This window comes from Asparagus officinalis, chromosome 4 (assembly GCF_001876935.1).
Source record: "Asparagus officinalis chromosome 4, Aspof.V1, whole genome shotgun sequence".
NCBI classification, from domain to species: domain Eukaryota; kingdom Viridiplantae; phylum Streptophyta; class Magnoliopsida; order Asparagales; family Asparagaceae; genus Asparagus; species Asparagus officinalis.
In genome coordinates, this window is record NC_033797.1 from 131,362,402 (window position 1) to 131,384,242 (window position 21,841).

A 21,841-nucleotide genomic window follows, 5' to 3' on the forward strand; every position below is an offset into this window, starting at 1 on the left:
TTTTTGTATTTTTTCTCCTAGAAAAATCTATTCTTCTAAACTTAGGAGCTGTTTGTTTGCCCAAAAAAGGAGGAAAAGGAGGAGTTGAAAACTGATTTGAGCGCCACATAGAATTTAGGTTTCGGAACATTTCCATTTCACATGTTTGATTCGTTTGTTGATTTATAGAAAAGGGGCTCTGAAATGGGGTTCCACGTCACAATTTCAAGAAATGTGTTTTCAGCGGTTTGAGGCCTGAAAACGGGGGAAATGTCATGTCGCCTATTAAAAAAATAACGTCGCGTGAGGATCGAGGCAGCGGGAGTGAAAACTGATGAGCTTCTTTAGGGTTCCATTCACCGCCTCTTCCTCATTCCCCCTTCTGCCTCTTGCCGTCTCCATTGCTCTGATCCTTTGTTTCGCCAATTTTTCACCTAATAAAACTTACCGCTGATGATGGCCTGTGTATAGAACGCTTCGACGACCATTCAGACTTTTTTGGCGAGGCTGCTCAGCCAGATCTAGCAGAAAGTGCGGGTTTTTAGGGTGATTTGTAATTTTTCTCCTCTTCTACTTGTTGTGGCGTAGGCAGATATGCACCCGCTCGGTCTGATTTTGACTATTAACGGGGTTTCCCTCACCGCAAACCGCTAGAGGTTTGATCTGACTTTATCTTGGGTATCCCTTGTTGATAGAGCAATTTAGTTATAAATTTTCAGTATGCATCTGATTTGGAGTATCTATCCTCAAATATTAATCTGAGATTTGGGGGTTTATGCGTTCCTAACAACTGCAGCATGTAAGAAATTGAACAGATTTATGATTTATAATTTTAAAAATTTTCCCATTTCTAAATCGCGATTGATCTGAGTTTTTGAGTATTTATCCTCAAATATTAGCAAGAGATTTGGATTTTTATGCGTTCAGAACAACTGCTGCATGCATCTGAGATCTATGATTTATTTTAAAAATATTATTCTGAGATTTGGGGGTTCAGAGCTAGGAGAATAAATTTACATTTTCTAAATCCCGTGCTTTTTGGTAATTTTATACCTTTTTCCAAACATGAGCGGGTCTATTTCTGCTCTTATTTCCTAACCCCATGAACGCGTATATTTCCCATATTTGTAAGTTATTTCCCATATCTGTTGTTGATCATTTTTGTTCTAGAGCAAATTTCCATTCTTTAGTTAAGCTGTTGTCATTTTTTACGGCTAGGAATTTAATGTGTTGTATCATTAAATTTATCTGATGGATAATCCCAACTGAGTTAAAATGGGGTGCATAAAAATTTATCTGCTAGCTAACACCAACACAGTTTTCTAAATTTCATTGGCATTTTAAAATATTTAATTTGTGACATGTAAAAATATGTGATGCACAATAGTTATTCACTGCTCAGCTGCTAAGTTTGTGTAATGTAATACGTATTAGCTGCTTATTTTGTAGATAGAGGTGCAATGGCAGTTGCCAAATCTGGGTTGCTTGTTTTGTAAACGTTACTGGGATTAACAAGTCCATAGCCCTACAATAAGTATTTCTAGTATGGGTTTAATATGTATCTGTTTTGATTTTTAATTTATAATTTTAACTGATAAGCAAAATTTGTAGATGGATGATGATTATGATGATGAAGAGGTTGTTTTAAGAATGTGTGTTGGGGCTGCATTTTCAGTCATGGTTCTAGTTATCACATTTTTTAGGAGAATGAAGTGTCGCCGCAGATTAATACGGTCTGGACCAAGTGAAGAAAGACTAAGGCATGAAAAAACTAGGGCAGAGTTGATGAGTCGTATATATCACGGTTATAGTGATAGCTGCCAAAACTTTTTTAGAATGCGCTCAGGTGCTTTCATTAAACTAGCAAAGTTAATGAGGAAAAAACATCTCTTAAAGGACTCAAGACATATAACAGTAGAGGAGCAGCTTGCTATAACATTGAATATATTGGGCCATAAATCCAAAAACGCATGATAAGAACACAATTTATAAGATCAGGGGAGACCATTAGTAGATACTTCAACAGAGTATTGCAAGCAATTTCGTGCATACAAGGCCGATCTATGAAACAAGCACCGAATGAAGTGCCTCAAGAGATCCAAAGCAATCCATCATTTTATCCATTTTTTAAGGTATATCATTCACTCTACCAAAATACACAAATAATTCTCTAAACAAAGCATACATTAACATAGTAAGTTGTACTCTATAGGATTGCATAGGTATGATAGATGGGACACATGTGGATGCTATGCTACCTGCTACATTTGTTACGCGTTTCAGATGGTGCAAAGGTGTCAGACAAAATATTTTTATGGCTTGCACACCAAACAAATTGTTTACCTATGTATTAGCTGGGTGGGAGGGGTCGACTAATGACTATAGAATCTTCCAAGATGCTTTATCTAGACCACAACCATATGGCTTACGGGTGTACACTAGTAACAATCTCGTAAACTCAAAAGTAATTACTCATTTGTCTAATATTCCTCACGGTTAATTACACGGTCATATCTCATTAAAATACTTTGCAATATGTAGGTAAATATTACTTGTGCGATGCGGTGTACACAACCCAGCTGGGTTTTATATCCCCGTACCGTGGTGTTCGTTATCATCTAAAGGAATTCACGAGAAGAACACCTCAAAATAGGAGGGAGTTATTCAATCTTAGACATTCATCTTTGAGGTCAAAGATTGAAGCTACCTTTGGTATATTAAAGAATCGTTTCAAGATTTTCACAACAAAACCCCACTACCCCTTCCCCGTCCAAGTTGACATTGTTTTGGCATGCACGGTTCTCCATAACTATATTGCAACAGTCGACCCAGACGATGACTTGCTCAATGAGACTATCGACATTGAAGAGGATGATGCTGAAGAGGCAATTAATGAAAAAACCAACATTATGGATTTCAGGCAGTCCCAAACAGTAAGAGAGCAAGGTGCCTCAAAGGATGAGTGGAGGTCTTGCAGAGATCAAATCGCATTAGACATGTGGATTGATTATTGTAGTAAATTCTGACATGGTGACACGACTAAGCCTGCCTTGTGATTTGATACTATTGCCTGGTTTTTTTAGTAGTACTTTATGTTTGTTGTTCGTGTAACTTAATACATTAATGTTGTTCACTATGATGTTAATGTGTGCCTTTTTCTACTTATGATTCACATAGTTCTTGTTGCTTTAATGACATGTGCAGGGTATCCATTTGTGCGAGATTTAATGACATCTTGCAAAATACTTTAATGTCATCTATGACAATTGTTTTCAGTCATTGTATAATGCTTTAATGTCATCTTTTACAATTGTTTTCAGTCATTGTATGATGCTTTAATGCCATCTATTATATTTGTTAATCTATTCTATTGCAATCATTTTACAGTTTCCATTTTGCCATATTTTTATGACTTACATATGACTTGATGAGAACCACATTTGTTGGAATATAGGAAATGGGTGATAAAACATCCTCTGAAGGGAATGATTTGGCCAAAGGGAGGACTACTACTCACTCCCCAACTTCAAGGTCCCACCACCCTCTCCTACGTTCCAGGTAAGCAGTGGGTTCAATTATAATTTCAACCCCATATTCCAGCCATCCTCACCCTTTGTGCCATCACCTTTAGTTTTTTCAAATATTCCGCATACCGATGATAACTTTTCCTTATGCCTCACCCAATTTCATCTTACATGCACATGCTCAGTAGTCCACCATCTTTGCCACAAACTTTTCAAGGCTCCAATTCCACCGGGTACTTTCATTCTCCAACTAGTATTACATGGACTACTTCTGATTTAGGTAACAATAAAAGATTAGCAAGGGATGAAGTAGTAGCAACTTCAGCTAGTACACCAAGAAAAAACAAAGCTCTTGTCCATAAGAAAAGAAAAATACCACTTGAGCCTGAAAAAGCTGCAAATGTGGCCCCAACCAGATGGTGGGCCTCTGCTCATGATGACGTACTCATACCCTTTTTGATTTCATGCTCATCTTCGGCCCACCTAAAAAATTTGCATTGCCTATTTGGGTATTTGGCACATCCCCAAAAGTATTTGCCCTTGTTCGATCCACTTTTGCACAGCTTCAATGGTGTTGGTATTTTACAAAAGCAAGTTACCTCTGGAGATTTGTTCTAAGAACTTTGGGATGCAGCCATGGCTTAGCTCAGCAAGTGAAGAAGGCCCTTTGGGAATTTATTTGCTCAGGCTGCTGCAATTTGAAGAGGCTCAGGTCGGAGTGGGAATTGACTTTGTTGCAAATGAAAATTCATCATGCATCACAACTATATAGGTGCACCCATGGTTACTGTGACGAATCCCCAACTTTAGGTCATTGTGCCGTACTTGAATTTTTTGCCCGTTGCTCAAATATTACCGTTGGGAGCTTGATAGGACTTTATGAGCAGTAAGCTCACCACAGTGTTGTTATACAAGGTTTCTCATTTTCTCTCTTGTGCATGCCAAACATTGGAAGTTGAAGAAATGTAAAAAAGGGAGATGATTTCTAGATTTCATGGTGTTGAAACAAACATGTCGAAAAAGAAACTTTGTTTTTAATCCATTGATTTCACTGTGAAACAAACAAAAAAATCAAATCTGGGAAACCCTAATTAAATGTCAAGAAATAGTTTGCTTTCTATATTTCTATTTTCTTTTTTTTTTATAAATGTACCAAACAGCCCCTTATAGGAGGATCCAAAAAATCACTGTTCATGCTACAGTAAAATATTATAGTATAAACAGTTAACCAAATTTGACACACTTGAAGTGCTGTTCATACAGTAAAAATATTTTTTGCTATAGTATTAACATTTGGTTATATATATAATTTCTAAATCAAATGTATTAAAACTTAGATCATTTTTCAAGTATAAAGGAGTAAATATGAATTCTACATTAAATGTATTAAAATTTGCATCCTTCTTAAAGTATAGAGGAGTAGATATAATTTCTAATTTTAATCATATAATAATCAAATCAAATGCATTATAACTTAGTGAGAAACAAGTTCAAAACGCAGTGCTTAAAAAATAGGGAGCCGTACTTTGCACGGGGTGCACACTAGTCTATACTTACAGGAGGATCCAAAGAATCACTATTCACATTACAGGAAAAATGCTACATTGAATTACTGTAGCATAAATAGTAAACCAGATCTGGTTCTCCGCACTCGAAATTACTGTTTATGCTACAGTAATTTACTATAACATAAACAATAAATCAGATATGATCCTCTACACTTGAATCTACTATTCATTCTAATGGAATTTATTGTATCATAAACAGTAAAGCAAATTAAATGTATTAAACCATGGATTCTCCTTCATGTATAGAGGAGTAGATATGATTTCTAAATCAAATGTACTAAAACTTAGATCATTCTTTAAGTATATAGGAGTAGATATGATTTCTAATTTTAAGCGTATAATAATTAAATCAAACGTGTTAAAACTTAGAGGAATGCAAATTCAAAATGTGGTACTTAAAAAAATAGGGGACTGTGCTTTGCACGAGGTGCACACTAGTTTTGTTTTATAACAAATTACATGTAGGGGTCCGATAAGAAATTTTCAAACTTTAAGTGGTTTTGTGAAATTTTATCCCCTCTCGAGTTATTGGAACTAGGGGTGGGCACTGGGCCAGATCAGTCCATGAGCCCGCTCACTCAGATTGCATTTGGGCTCAACCCGACTCAAACCAATGTGGGGTGGGTCACCTGCTACATTAGTGGGGGGAGGCGCTTTGAGTTGGTTTAGCCACTAGTTTATGTCACACCCTAAGTAAACCCCCAACTTTAGTTCCACATGAGAAAATGAGAAGAGCTCTAGAGTGTTTAAATGAAGGGTCATGGAGTTTAAGTGTAGCATTAGCTAGCCAATTTTGACAGTGGTTTGAGTCATACAATGCGCTGCACTTAGTGGGTCTCACGGTTTACACTGGGCCAATGGGGTCATGGGCATAGGGGCGTGACAAGCTCACTCGACCCATGAAGCCCAGCGAGCAAGCTGGGCCTGTATGTAGGGTAGGCTGGCTCGTTGGATCCGTCTCGTGGGTCTATCCAAATTAAAATTTCTTTTTATTTTACAAACCCTTCTGTTACAATTTATATTAATTTCTTTTGTTCTAGTACTTTGTTTAAACGAGTAGAGCAATTATTTATTGCTCATGGATGTAGAACTTACTCTGAACCACATTATGTCTCTATCAATATATACAATTTTCCTTAGCATTTTTTTTTGCTAGGTGTTAAACAATACTGAGAAACTATTAAAATAAAAAAAATAAAAAACTACATATTAGAGAGGTGGGTTAGCCGAGCCCTGCTATGGCCCCGTCACACTTATTCCTAAATAAGCGAGCATGTTGGGTAGAGCTCTAGGCCTGAAAATAAGTGTCTAAAGACGGCCAATGATCCCACTGTGAGCTATGTGCTGGCTCACCCGTCACTAGGCCCTCATGAGCTAGCTCGCAGAATGAGCCAACACATGCCAACACCTACACCTAATTGATACTCAGTCTCAAGCTCCCCCATGGGCCTCATTGAAGGAGACCCACCATAGATTTATCATAAAAAATAAATCATTGTAAAACTTTTAGCATACCTCTACTCATTATTAACACTTTAAATATACTCGGTTAAAGGAACTTTTATTGTACCCAAGCGCTATTCATAGCTACAGTTAAACTTATTAACTATTTACATATGTAAGCTAAATAATAAGTTTCTTCGCGTATAAACCCCATAGTTTTACCCAAGAATACTTTATAGTCCCACTTCCAAAATCACTCATGCCTCTTTTGGTATGCGGGAATCACATCAATTGCGAATAGAATAAAGTAAGGTTTGAATGAAATGAGCGTGGGAATTGAATGCAGGCTACTCAATTGAACAGTACAATCAATATAATCAACATATACACAACTTAGCAAGTAATATAATTATAAAAAAAGAATATTCTTTTTAAATGAGTTTAAAAACTTACATAATCATAATCTCTCTATCATAGCCCTAGGGATGTAAGTATTTGATGGTGCGCATGGTATGAATCCAGCTGCTAGGTGTGGGTTGCGTACTATTCATCTGTGTGTGTTATCCCAATACCAATGTATATCCTCATTATAACTCACTGGATTTCTCTTATTCTCTATAAGATTACACCTATCATTCCACCTATTTATGTAGGGCTCATGGTATTGTTGGCCTTTTTGTTTTGATGATGTTTTAATAAATAATTTACAACTAATATTATTTGTCTAGTGTTTGTGTTTTTGTATTTATTTCTAGACAAACAATCAGTTAGAGATTGGATGGAATCGAGCATTCACGATCATATCCAATGGAGGTTAGCGGAATATTGGTATGAAGCAATGCAATTCAAGTCAAGATCCAAGTTTAAACTTCATCCGTAAGTTTACCATGTCGAGCTTATTGAAGACCTATAGCTTGGGTAATCTAGTTTAGAAGTTTATATTATGTGTGTTTAATACTCTAAGCTCAATATCATATACACACACATTTTATTGGTTTCTATGTATGCATACACACACACACACACACACACACACACACACACACACACACACACACGTTTTGGTTTGATAGTTTTTAGTTTAAATATGAAACAAATAAATATAATTGGAAAATTAATACTTGTTTCATGTTTATATGCTTATATATGATTTTATTAATATCAAGTTTATTTAATTCAATGAAATCATGTTTTATTGCATAGCATATGTATTTTTGAGAAAAGATTGTGTTTTTAGTTTATAGACTTGATAATACTATGTTACATCTTTTCCTAAGTCTATAAAGCCATACAAGTGTTTTCAAAACTTTAGTTTATATCAAAACATCAAATTTCAAGTATATCACATTTTCATGTTTTGGACATTTTTGCAAAATGAAGAGATTTCTCATTTGGGAGATGCAATTTGAAAGATTCTTTTTGTAACATGTTCATTATCATGTTTACAAATATTTCCCAAAGTTTTACATTTTTCTAAATTTATTTGCTATTTTTAAATGCACTTTAAAAGTTAATTTTTGGACATGCACGGTCTCTGTGCATGTTCATAAGTCGGTTTATCAGGGTTGATAAGTCGACTTATGAAATACTCTGAAATGTTTATTTTGCCGCTGCCAAGTCGACTTATCAGACAACACAAGTCGACTTGTAGAAAGTCGACTTATACCTTTTACAAGTCGACTTATGGGCTGATTTTTTAACTGTAACAGCTAGTTACAAGTCGACTTATCACTGTACCAAGTCGACTTATAACTGCATAACGACTAGTTTTCTAGACTCCTTGTTTTTCGGGTTTTTTTTATCTTTTTGCTGGGTTTTCCTTGTGTTTTGGGGTCTCCTATATATACCCCCTTATACCCAGCTCTATTATCAACCAAGAGAAAAGTTTTAAAGAGTTTTACAAGTTTGTTTAAGGGTTTTTAAAAGTGTGTTTAAGAGTTTGGTTTGTGAAGAAATTTTCACAAGAGCTTGAGGATATCATCCTTTGGAGTTTGAGAATTCAACTCTTCTCCCTCTCTCTCTTGTCATCATAGAGAAATTTTTCTAAACTCAATTTTTAGCTTTATATTTACATTGTTTATTGATTATCATCTCTATATGCTAGATTTTCATAATTCAGTTTAGTTTGTTTTGATTATACTCTTTGTTCACACACAACCTATTAAGCTTATTGTATTTGCATACATAGTATAATTTAGAGTTGTGGGTTTGTGACTTAGAGAGTGAGCTTATTTGTGTTCTCATCCATATTAGAGAACAAATTATTGTTATTGAGCTTTCATTGTGAGGATACACTTTATAATACACTTATACACCGAGAGGAGTGTGTGGTGAGAGACAGGGTCATCCCAAGAGGAGTGGCGTCGGTAGTAAAGACTAGGAAGTGGTTGTAAATCTGAGTACTTGAGGGAGACACGGGCTAGAAACCAACACTTAGAGGGTGTAGAATGGGATTGTAAGAGTATTGATTGTAAAGTTTTCGGTGAGCTAGAAAACCAAGTGTGAGGTGTAAACGTTTTCGGGTGAACGTTGAAAACCCAGTGTGATAGTGGATTTCTCCCCGGGAGTGGGGAGTGGGAAGCGAAGACGTAGGATGGAAGGTCCGAACTCCATGATCATATTGCTTGTTTGAGTTTGCTTTGGCGCACTCTTTTTGTGTTTATCTTATATCGCCATTATCTATTACTCTTTGTATATATTGCCCTATCACATTTGTAGTTTATTTATTTTACCCTTCGTTTATATTGCTTATCCTTGCATATAATTATTGCATATCATATTTGCTAGGATAACTTGTTAATAAATTTTAAATTGGCATAAATCGGATTAGATTAGCATAAACCCTATTAACCCCCTCTAGGATTCTTTCCTAGTGGCATTAGGGTCTAGCAATTAGTATCCGAGCTTGGTACTCTTTGATTTAAGGTCTAATCGCCTTGAGTTAAAGATCCAAGTTATCTTATTGTGCCAATCTAGTTTTGATTGTATTGTCTTGCTTGCATATATTATAATTATGGATATGAACGATGCATCTTGTTTAGACTATGATCCTAGTATTGCTCCTAAATAGAGAAATTTCCCTTATGCTCAATGGCGCTTTAGATTTAAAATATTTGTTAAAAATCCAAGTGGATCAATGAGACTTGGACCTTAAAAAAAATGATAAAAAGGTTAGAATTCTTGCATTGTGCTTACATTGTGCCCACCTTAAAAAAATCATGATAAAAAGATGTTTACAATAAACAAGTTAGTGTTAGAATTCTTGCATAATATTTTTGAACCATCTATTTCTAACGAACTTGCTCATTTTGATAGTGCTTACACAATATGAAAACTTTTTGAAGTACATAAATGAGACTTGGACGAGATTCGACACGTTTTAGCGGAATCGACTTCAAGTAAGGTTGAAGCATCATCATCATGTACACGACCACTAGGCGATAACCCTAGTGTGGTAAGCTATTCGGAATCCGATAGTGAATTATCCATTAATGAACTTGCTTGTGGATATGATAGATTAATGCATGCCTACACTAAGTTACATAATAATTTTATAGACTTAAAAAGCAAGTATGTATAATTAAAATCCAATCATAAGTTATTAGCATCTAAGTTTGAAATCATTTCTAATGAGAATGTGATCCTTAAAGAAAACAATGAAAAATTAAAATTGGATCATGATTCTTTAATTTTAAATGTTGCTAGTTTAACTTATAAAAAAGATAATGTCATATTAGAAGTAGAGAACATAAAAAATAAAGTTGTTTCTTTTGTAAATACTTATATATGTTCCACTTCTAATAACAATGCTTGTATGCAAAATGATGAGTTGAATCTTGTTAAGAATCACATATCATCTTTAGATTCAACCCTTAAAACATGCATTGCAAATAATAAAAACTTATGGACTTGTGTGCAAAGTCTCATAAAAATTCTTCCAAGAAACATACACACTATGCACACATGTATAATAAGATTTATAAGTGTTCTATTTGCGGCCGAAAAGGCCATATTGCCAAATTTTGTAATGATGCACAAAAATCCACAATATCCAAAAACATTGACACTTGTGCATCCCATCAAGCTTCATCATCACACACACATGTACATACTCACAAAGCTCATCATAAAGATGCTCATGTGTTTAAGTGTGATTATTATGGTAGATTTGGTCATTTGACCAAATATTGTTTTGATTTAAAAAGAGTTTCACATTTGCAAAATAATTTTAAAGAACAATCTATTTTTGCAAATGTTCCACGTGCACATCCATATGGTCCACAAAAACAAATGTGTCTCTTTCATTGCACATATTGCAATCGGAAGGGTCATTTGAGTGATTATTGTTATGACCGGATTAGTTCACAAAATACGCCCAAATGGGTTCATAACCCTAGTGCTTTGAGCTTAAATGATAGGGGTCATGTCCCTAATATTTTCGGCACCAATAGTGTTTGAGTGCTAAAACCATTTTGATTTTTTTAAACCAAGATTATCAATGTTTTTATTTTTCATTTCTTGGTTTTGAAAATTTGCTTTTATAACTTAAATTTTGATTTATGATTTCATTTGAGTTATTTGTTTTCATTTGAAATTTTTTTTTTCATAATTCTCATGTTTTATATTCATTTGTTTTCATAAATCTATTTTCATATGATTTTTTATGTTTTTGTGTTTTGAGATACATTTTTTTATATTGATATATCTTTATGTGTCCTCATTGTCATTTTGTATGTGAGTTACATTTTGCATGTTTTCATCTATGCTTGCTCACATATGTTTGCCTTGGTCATCTTTACATATTCATTAAGGCTTTTTGATAGGGAGAGCTATTCCTTATTATTTGTTTCTATACTCACTGTGCTTATTTGTAGGGGGGCATTCGCTCTCTTTCATTCTTATTGTTTTCCCTTTTTGATGTTGTCAAAGGGGGAGAAATATTGTGAGTATATATTGTTTGTTTTTATGCATGATTATCATAATTTATATATTCATTTCGTATCATGTATATCTCTTTGTGTAAATTGTTTGTCATCATCAAAAAAGAGAGATTGTTGGCCTTTTTGTTTTGATGATGTTTTAATAAACAATTTACAACTAATATTGTTTGCCTAGTGTTTGTCTTTGTGTTTTTGTATTTATTCTAGACAAATAATCAGTTAGAGGTTGGATGGAATCAAGCATTCACGATCATATTTAATGAAGGTTGGCGGAATATCGGTATGAAGCAATGCAATTCAAGTCAAGATCCAAGTTCAAGCTTCATCTGCAAGTTTACCAAGTCGAGCTTATTAAAGACCTATAGCTTGGGTAATCTAGTTTAGGAGTTTATATTATGTATATATATATATATATATATATACACATTTTGGTTTTGTAGTTTTTAGTTTAAATATGAAACAATAAATATAATTGGAAAATTCATACTTGTTTCATGTTTATATGCTTATATATGATTTCATCAATATCAGGTTTATTTAATTCAACGAAATTATGTTTTATTGCATAGTATGTATTTTTTAGAAAAGATTGTGTTTTTGATTTATGGACTTGATAATACTATGTTACATCTTTTCCTATGTCTATAAAGCCATACAAGAGTTTTCAAAACATTAAATTTCAAGTATATCACATTTTCATGTTTTGGACATTTTTATAAAATGAAGAGATTTCTCATTTGGGAGATGCAATTTGAAAAATTCTTTTTGTAACATGTTCATTATCATGTTTACAAATATTTCCCAAAGTTTTATATTTTTTTGAATTTATTTGCTATTTTATAATACACTTTAAAAGTTAATTTTTGGACATGCACAGTCTCTGTGCATGTTCATAAGTCGGTTTATCAGGGTTGATAAGTCGACTTATGAAATACTCTGCAATGTTCATTTTGCCGCCGCCAAGTTGACTTATCAGACAACACAAGTCGACTTGTAACAAGTCGACTTGTAACAAGTCGACTTGTAACAAGTCGACTTATAACTTTTACAAGTCGACTTATGAACTGATTTTTTGACTGTAATGGCTAGTTACAAGTCGACTTATCACTGTAGCAAGTCGACTTATAACTGCATAATCGCTAGTTTTCCAGACTCCTTGTTTTTCGGGGTTTTTATCTTTTTGCTAGGTTTTTCTTCTGTTTAGGGGTCTCCTATATATACCCCCTTATACCCAGCTCTATTATCAACCAAGAGAAAAGTTTTAAAGAGTTTTACAAGTTTGTTTAAGGGTTTTAAAAGTGTGTTTAAGAGTTTGGTTTGTGAAGAAATTTTCACAAGAGCTTGAGGAGATCATCCTTTGGTGTTTGAGCATTCAACTCTTCTCCCTCTCCCTCTCTCTCTCTTGTCATCATAGAGAAGTTTTTTTAAACTCAATTTCTAGCTTTATATTTACATTGTTTATTGATTATCATCTCCATATGCTAGATTTTCATAATTCAGTTTAGTTTGTTTTGATTATACTCTTTGTTCACACAGAACCTATTGAGCTTATTGTATTTACATACATAGTATAATTTGGGGTTGTGGGTTTGTGACTTAGAGAGTGAGCTTATTTGTGTTCTCATCCATATTAGAGAACAAATTATTGTCATTGAGCTTTCCTTGTGAGGACACTGCTAGAAAATGAACTATTGCCGACGGTACCTTAGCGACGAAAAATTCCGTCGCTGTTTTTCCGTCGGTAAAAAAGTTTTACCGACAAAAATTTCACTATTGGCGATGGAAAATTTCCATCACCATTAATTTCCTGACAGAAATTTTCTGTCAGGAAATTTTCATCGCTAATTTCCGTCGCTAAAACCCAAAAGTTGGAAAAAAATTTGGGCGCGGGCGTGCCCAAAAAATTTGGGTAGCCCGCACCCGAGAGAGGGATTTCCCCCCAAATCCCTCTCTCATTCCCCTCTCTCTCCCTCATCTTCCCCTACCCCTAGCTTCCCTCTCCTCATCCCCCATTTCTCTTGCGGCTTCCCAACTGACTGACGCGCGCCGCTCGCACCAACCTGCAGACCCGCGCGCCAATCTCTATCCATCTCCCTCTTTCTCCTCTCCACCCCCCACCCTCTCCCCTCCTCTTCCCTCCCTCTCCTCTCCTCCTTCCTCCTCAAATCCCTCCCCTGATCCCTCCTCGACAGTTTCTCCGGCGATTTGGCACCGTCGAGGCTTGCCGGAGGGTTAGGAGGAGCTTGAGCTTGATGGGGTTTTTGGTTGCTTGTGTGGTTTCAGGGTTTCTTGTGATAGTGGCGATTTGTGGGAGGAGGGAGCTGGCTGAGGTTAATGGAGGGAGGATGAGATTGGTTGGGGTTGGATTGAGAGGCTTGGTGCTCGGGTTGGTTTATGGGTTTGATTTTGTTTGGAGGAGGTGGTTGGGGTTGGATTGAGAGGCTTGGTGCTCGGGTTGGTTTATGGGTTTGATTTTGTTTGGAGGAGGCGGTGGATCTTGAAGTTTCCTATCATTCTGGTGAAAAATGTTTGATGGGTTCTTTTTATGCATATTAATTAAGTGTTGGATGGAACTTGTTAGTTAATTAATTGAGCTAGGCGGGGATATAGAATGGAGTAGGCACTCGTTGAATGTCTTTTTTTTACTCTGTAGGGTTTATGGTGCTATGCCGATGCGCATCGGTATTAAAACATTTAGTATATTAGTTAGGGGTTGATATCAGCGTGGTGTGTTAGGAAATGAGCCTTAACCATTTGTGAATCATTGCATTTTAAAAGCCTGGATTTTGAAGCGTTTGTAGGGTGTATAGTGAAAATTTGTTGTTGGGTTTGTCTTTTTTGTGTGTGTCTAATAGATGTTTGATGAATTGTGCAAGTGAGAATTGTCATGTTTATGCTCATGATATCAAACGAGAAATAGATATTTTAGTATTTTAGTGTTGATGGTATTATGTTGATGTACAACAAGTCAAGACATACTGTTGGAATGGTTATAACGCAGGTAGAACAGAAGATTGTTAGCTTGATGTTAAATGATTGTACATGAATGCTTTGATATAATAGAATGTGGTTGAATGCTTTGGCATAACATTTTCTTTTTTTTTCTTTTTTTTTTGTGTCTATATAATCTGTGATCTTGTCAAAATTAGACGGTAATGAAGTGATCTATGGCTGGAAGTAGAAAAGAAAAGGAGAATGTAGATTGAAAGAAAATTAATGGATGTGGTAGCTGATAGCTTGACTGCTAGCTGATGCTTCCTAAATGTAACTCAACGATGAGGTCTTGTAGGATTGAATAGTTTCAAAATTTCTATGTTGTAGTATGTTCCGGGTATTTTATCGTAGTGCTTGTTTATGTTCCGGGTATTTTATTGTAGTGCTTGTTTTGTTTTCTTTGGCTAACTATTCTGATGACTTTTCGCTTCTATTTACTTTTTTAGCGACCTCTGTTCTACAGCTTTAAAAAGGGGCTTCCTTTATCTGTCAGGCAAGCGCTGAAGTTATCAACTGTGGCGTTCATCTTTTCAACTGTACTTGCGACATTTCTGCCAGATCAATGTAAGAGGAAGTTTTGATAAAAAAATGTAAGAGGAAGAGCATAGTCTGGCAATTTGTCGTTCAACTTTTCTATCTTTACATAAGAATATGTGTGTGCATATAATACATAAGAATATGCCATGATACTCTCTCCGAAACAAATAATACATAAGAATATGTCATGATACTCTCTTATTGTTATACTTACATGTCATGCCATGTTGTTAACGTTTGATTTATATTTGTAGGTCTGGACTTCTAGACAAGGTGGAGCTGGTGATGAGGATGATGATGATGATGATGATCAGGAGGACTGATTTGTTTTTTTACCTTTGAAAATAATGAGTGTGTGCTGTATAAACAATATTTATCATGGTGTGTGTTGTATAAACAATTTTAATTATCTTGGGATGTTTTTATTAAAATATATGTGTTATATATGCGTGAGAATGAATATAATACTGTTGATTGAACAGGGTTTTAAATTTATTATATTATTGTACAGGTTTTTTCAATTTTCAAAATAATTTTTAAAAAAATATTAGAAATATTTAGCCACGGATTTTTCGTCGCTATAGACCCTTTTAGCGACGAAAAATCCGTCGCTAAAGTTACTTTTAGCGACGGAAAATCCGTCGCTAATAAATTTTTTCTTTTTTTTTGAAAAAATAGAACGACGGATTTTCCGTTGCTAATTTTCCGTCGCTGACTTTTAGCGACGAAAAATCCGTCGCTAAAAGTGATTTTGGCTACCCTCAATGTACGGACGGTATTTTGGCGACGTAATTTTATTTTTTCCGTCGCTAAAAGTTTTAGCGACGGATTTTCGACTTTTAGCGACGGATTTGTCCATCGCTAAAAGTCATATTTCTAGTAGTACTTTGTAATACACTTATACACTGAGAGGAGTGTGTGGTGAGAGACAGGGATGTCCTAAGAGTAGTGACGTCGGTAGTAAAGCCTAGGGAGAGGATGTAAATTCGAGCACTTGATGGAGACACGGGCTAGAGACCAACACTTAGAGGGTGTAGAGTAGGATTACAAGGGTGTTGATTGTAAAGTTTTCAGTGAGCTAGAAAACCGAGTGTGAGGTTTAAACGTTTTCGGGTGAGCGTTGAAAACCCGGTGTGATAGTGGATTTCTCCCCTGGAGTGGGGAGCGGAGACGTAGGATGGAAGGTCCGAACTCCATGATCATATTGCTTGTTTGAGTTTGTTTCGGCGTACTCTTTTGTGTTTATCTTATATCGCCATTGTCTATTACTATTTGTGTATATTGCCCTATCATATTTGTAATTTGTTTATTTTACCATTTGTTTATATTACTTATCCTTGCATATAATTGTTATATATCATATTTGCTAGGATAACTTGTTAATAAGTTTTAAATTGGCATAAATCGGATTAGATTAGCATAAACCCTATTCACCGCCCTCTAGGGTTCTTTCCTAGTGGCATTAGGGTCTAACAGGTATTGCCTCCAGTACACATGATGTGATGTCATCCATCACATGAGATTGATGGGCTCAACTGGATCCGGGACATGTTGTTCAAGATTAAATTGTCATAGAACACAATCTGGCACATGCATCTCCACAATCTCGAAACAGATCATCGAGACTCTATCCCTCCACAAATTAACACTATCTCTGCAAATTCAATATGAACAAAACCAAGTAATAAAAGTAACTTTAAATTCATGTATTATTATACCTGCATCCCAAAGACAACTGACCTTGTAGATTGCGGTGCATCTGCAAAGTAGGTCGTTCAATATAAATGTGCTCCCATCACCAAACCTGTAGCAATGTCATGCACCCCTAGAAATCCTTATTCTCTATCAAGGAAACCTTGGCTAGTTCTCTATAAAGGTATGTAAATACGACACTATCCCATGATAGAGTGTGCCCACCTCAAAATCCTCAAGTAGGGTTAGCCATCGTGCATGTGCAATTTTTTTGCTTACATCAGGAAATAAAATAAGCCCTATAATGTGTAATATGTAAGCACAAGCAAAATACTGAATAGTCTCCTCTGTGGTGTTAATGGGTATATCTCCCATAAATGCCTCTTAAAGTCACGATAGCTTCATTGCATCACTCTTCAAATGAGGAACCGCCCAAGAAGCCTTTCACATAAATCCTTCCAATTACGGTCATCCATGCCAATAATAACAGGGCTATCAATCTGGAGCCCGATATAACGGCTACATCCTGAAGTGTGATGGTACACTCCCCCATATGCATATGAAAGATGTTGGCCTCTGGCCTCCACCTATCAATCAGAGTATGGATAAAGGCCCAGTCAAGCCTAATCCATCTCACTGAAGAACACTCCAAAAAAAAGGGCATGACTAAGCAACTGTAGTACTCAATCATCCTCCATCTTCTAACCTGAATGACTCTGGGAATGATTAGCTATGTTGATTTTTGGTATGTCCTGCACATCAATCAAACTTGAGAAAATCTTTTAGAATACACATATTTAAATTCACGCAAAAATATGAAATACATACATATTTATCCTAAGCTAATCTTGTGTGAATGATGACTGGTCTGAAGGTATAGTACGTGACCTTGGTTCGGTCCAAGGTCCATATTGTATCTCTGTGCAACTAAAATACTACATTAGATTTTCTAATTAAACAACTTAATCATATGTACTCAATGAGAACTACGCAATACAGAGCATACAAAAGGAAAAAAATAAAAATAAAACATGCGCAAGGAGTAGCTTATATCAACATATAGACAACACACTACATAGATATTCCATTCAAGCTTTAATAAAAAAATTATATATTACAAAAAAGTAAGTCACGTATTCCATACAATTAAGCCCCAAATAATCAACTCCTGAGCCTAGTTGGACAACTGTTTTTATTGTGGTCGGGTTGATTGCACTGATTACACCTAATTTTCCTCCTAACTCATTCTCGCCTTCATCCACAATAGTTTTAATTCGTATAGAATGAGGTCGCCCAGCTGTTATGTTACACAGAGGAGGTAATATCTGTGGCACACATTGTGTCTAATGTCGACTACGTATAGCAGACAAAAACACTCATTGTATGTTTTTTTTTGTAGTTATAAGTTGAATACCACTTTGCAGCGAGTTCGTATGCGATATCCTCACACACCCATATAAATCCGAACAAGCTGCTATAGCATGGGCATGAGGAAGCCATTATAATTGTGGTATATTGCAAGCGCATGTACAAGTATGATCCACAAACATATTGACTTTGTAAGAGAGATTTTCTCTATGTGAGATTCCCTTAATGACCTCTCATTCATTAAAATTGTATCTAACAACATGACATGATCTAGCATAAACAATGCAATATGCTAAAATGCCTTTAACTTTTGAGGCCAACTCTGACGGAATATTTGCTCTGAGTGTACGTCATCTGAGGAAAAATCTAGTCTGTAAATTGTCTTTGCAACTAATGACTATATTGGCATACCACAAGCTTCCCGAAGCACATCATTGAAAACTCTTAAAAGCGTTTGTAGTCATCATACAAAATCGTTTCCCGCCATCTTCACATAAGGCCCACATATCGACATTGTTCGGACCTAAACTAGTCTCGATTCGATCATATGCAGCTTGTGAAATGAACTTAATTTTCTCTCGTATTTGCTCATAAACTAATTTTTTTTTATCGTACATCCAGTTTGTCAAAGAGATTTTGGACATGCACTTTGTTAGACCCTAGAGGGAGGGTGATTAGGGTCTTATACTAATCTAATCCGATTAAATGCCAATTAAAAATAATGTTGATTAATTTATTCTTGCAAGAATGATATGAGATAGATATGAGCAAGAATATAAAAACACAAGGGTAAACAATCTAAACTAGATAGTGGGCAATATAATCAACAAGCAATATACAAAGACGATATAAGATATGAACATAAAAATAAGTGCGTCAATGCAATCACAAACAAACGATATGATTACGGAGTTCGGTCCCCACGACCTACGTCTCCGCTCCTCACCTCGAGGAGATCTCCACTATCACAACCGGGTTTTCTACGTTTACCCGAACAATGTTTACACCTCATAATACGGTTTTCTAGTTTACCGAAAACTCTACAACTAACACACTCTTGTAATCCCACTCTACGCTCTCTCAAGTGTTGAACTAGACGTGTCTCCCTCAAGTGCTCGGATACAACCTCTCCCTAGGTTCGTCAACCGACGCCACTCCTCTTGGGACGATCCCCGACTCTCACCACACACTTCTCTCGGTGTACAAGTGTATTACAAAGTGAATCTCACAATAAGCACAATACAATAAATAATTTGTTCTCTAATATGGATGAGAACACAATGAAAGCTCACACTCAATTGTTACAACTCTCACCAATCCAAATATACTATGTATGAAAATACAATAAGCTCATGTGGGTGTGTGTAAATAATGAGTGAAATAAAATCAAATCTAAACTCAATATAAAAACTAGCTTTTAAGAATGATAATCAAATAACTATGCAAATGTAAAGCTAGATAAGAGTTTAGAAAACTTCTCAATAGATCAAGAGGTGGAGGAAGAATAGTTGGAAGCTCAAACTTCAATAGATGATCTCCTCAAGTTCTTGTGGAATTGATTCACAAAACTCAAACTTCCAAATGCTTAAAAGCTTCTTAAACAAAACTTAAACCCTTGTTTAAAACTCTTTAAACTTGTTTTAAAAACACTCTCTTATGGTGGAAGAGCTGAAGGCAATGAGGTATTTATACCCACTCAAAACTTCAGCAAAAACCCAAAACAAAATGACTAAAAAACCCAAGAATCAGAAATCCGATTCTGTACCAAAACTAGCCGTTGGAGTGAACGGCGGGCGACCGGGAAAAATAAAAAACCCAAGAATCAGAAATCCGATTCTGTACCAAAACTAGCCGTTGGAGTGAACGGCTCGTGGTCGACCGCGAGCCACTTTCGAAGCTGATAATTTTCCAGAGACTTTGGCGGTCGACCGTGAAAGTTTTTGTTGGCTCCGCAGGCTAAAAGCAAAGGTGCGGTCGATCGTGGCGGTCGACCGTGAACTGATATATGAAATTGACAGGTTTAAAATCAGTTTGCTGATTTTAAAACACTGTTTAAAAATATCAAATAAATTCAGAAAAATGTAAAACTTTGAGAAATGATTGTAGACATGATAATAAACATGCTACAAAAACTGGTTTACAAAAAAAGACTTCTCAAATGAGAAATATCATTATTTTGCAAAATAGTCCAAAACACGAAATGTAAACATATGAATTTTGACATTTAGGCTAAACCATGTTTTGAAACTTTGCACAATAATTATGTAGACTTAATAAAATATGTATATGATTATTGTTAAGTCCAACAACTAAGAATATAATATTTTTACAAATACAATAGAAAATGAAACATATGAGTATGTATATGAAAATATATTTGTTTCATATCTAAGTAGTTAAACCAAATCACAATAATAAATATGAAATATGTAATTTCATATTTATAGACATAAAAATCAAAACTTGTGTTGTATATATATATACGACTACATATATATACAAGGAAACCAATAAAATATGTGTGTGTATATTATATTGAGCTTAAGGTATTAACACACATAATATAAACTCCTAAACTAAATTACCCAAGCTTGATGAAGGTCTTCAATGAGCTCAACTTGGTACACTTGCGGATGAAGCTTGAACTTGAGTCTTCAACTTGAATTGTACATAGCTTCACCTACTATTCCGCCAACCTCCATTGGATATGATCGTTGAAGCTCTATTCCATCCATCCTCCAACATATTGTTTGCCTAGAATAAATATAAAATACAAACACTAGACAAACAATATTAGATGTAAATTGTTTGTAAATCATCATCAAAATTAGAAGGCCAACACACTTGTCCATGCTTCCTCTTGAAGTTATCACTTACATGTCATAATCAATAGCAATGTTGATGCGGTGATGGAAAATGTCGTTGGAGTGCTCTTGGAATTCCTTTCATCCGATCAGATATCAATGCAATCGTCCACATTCACACACTAGGAATATGATAACTAACACATGCAAAAAACCATGACCAATTTTTGGTGTTTTCAACATCAACAACTGCAAAGGCCAAAGGAAATAAACCGCCATCTGCATCTAGTTCAGTTACAACGAGCAATACGCTTTTATATTTATCATACAAGTGGGCACCGTTAATGCGAAGAACAGGTTGACAATAATTGAATCCCTTGATGGAAGGACAAAATACCCAAAACACCCTTATGAATCGTCTATCTCCGATGTTAATAGGTTCTGATAATATTTTTTACATTGTCCCCGGATATTCTTTTTTGGGTGCTTCAAGATAATATGGTAATATCTCATAAGAGATCTCCTAATCTCTGAATATTTTTATCATGGTCTTCCTTTGAGCATTCTAACACTTGCTGTATGATAAGTCCAAGGTGGTCGCTTCATGCACTAAAATATGAATATCCTTTGGCCTTAGATTGAGATCCTTCCTTAGTTTAGACATAATCAATCAATATATGAAAGAGGCAGATCCATAGTTACGATTCATCTTTAATCGAGGATTGCTACATGTGTGAACTCCATTGTAGTGTGTTATTCAATAAATAATTCCACCGAATGCTTCTCGCCATTCAATATGAAGATAAGACCCATATCATAGTCACTTGAGATTTGAATGCCGCTTGTTATATTCCCTGTTATGGGATAATTACAAATCAAGTTGAGGTGATACTCACGTGGATTGGGTAATGTAAGTTGGTGTAAGTCATTAACCAATCCATCAAAAGTACATGATTTGGATATCAACAATGGTTTTGACACATCTCCTTCAT